Raw genomic sequence first — 423 nt, 5'->3', positions numbered from 1 at the left:
TCTACAAATAATAAATGCTGGAGAGGGTGTGGAGAAAAGGGAACCCTCTTACCCTGTTGGTGGGAATGCAAACTAGTACAGCCACTATGGAGAACAGTGTGGAGATTCCTTAAAAAACTGGAAATAGAACTGCCTTATGATCCAGCAATCCCACCGCTGGGCATACACCCTGAGGAAACCAGAAGGGAAAGAGACACGTGTACCCCACTGTTCATCACAGCACTGTTTACAATAGCCAGGACATGGAAGCAACCTAGATATCCATCAGCAGATGAATGGATAAGAAAGCTATGGTACATATACACAATGGAATATTACTCAGCCATTAAAAAGAAAACATTTGAATCAGTTCTAATGAGGTGGATGAAACTGGAGCCTATTATACAGAGTGAAGTAAGCCAGAAGGAAAAACACCAATACAGC

Source organism: Bison bison, unplaced genomic scaffold (assembly GCF_000754665.1).
Source record: "Bison bison bison isolate TAMUID 2011002044 unplaced genomic scaffold, Bison_UMD1.0 scf7180017864370, whole genome shotgun sequence".
NCBI classification, from domain to species: Eukaryota; Metazoa; Chordata; class Mammalia; order Artiodactyla; family Bovidae; genus Bison; species Bison bison.
This window is presented reverse-complemented; position numbering follows the sequence as displayed.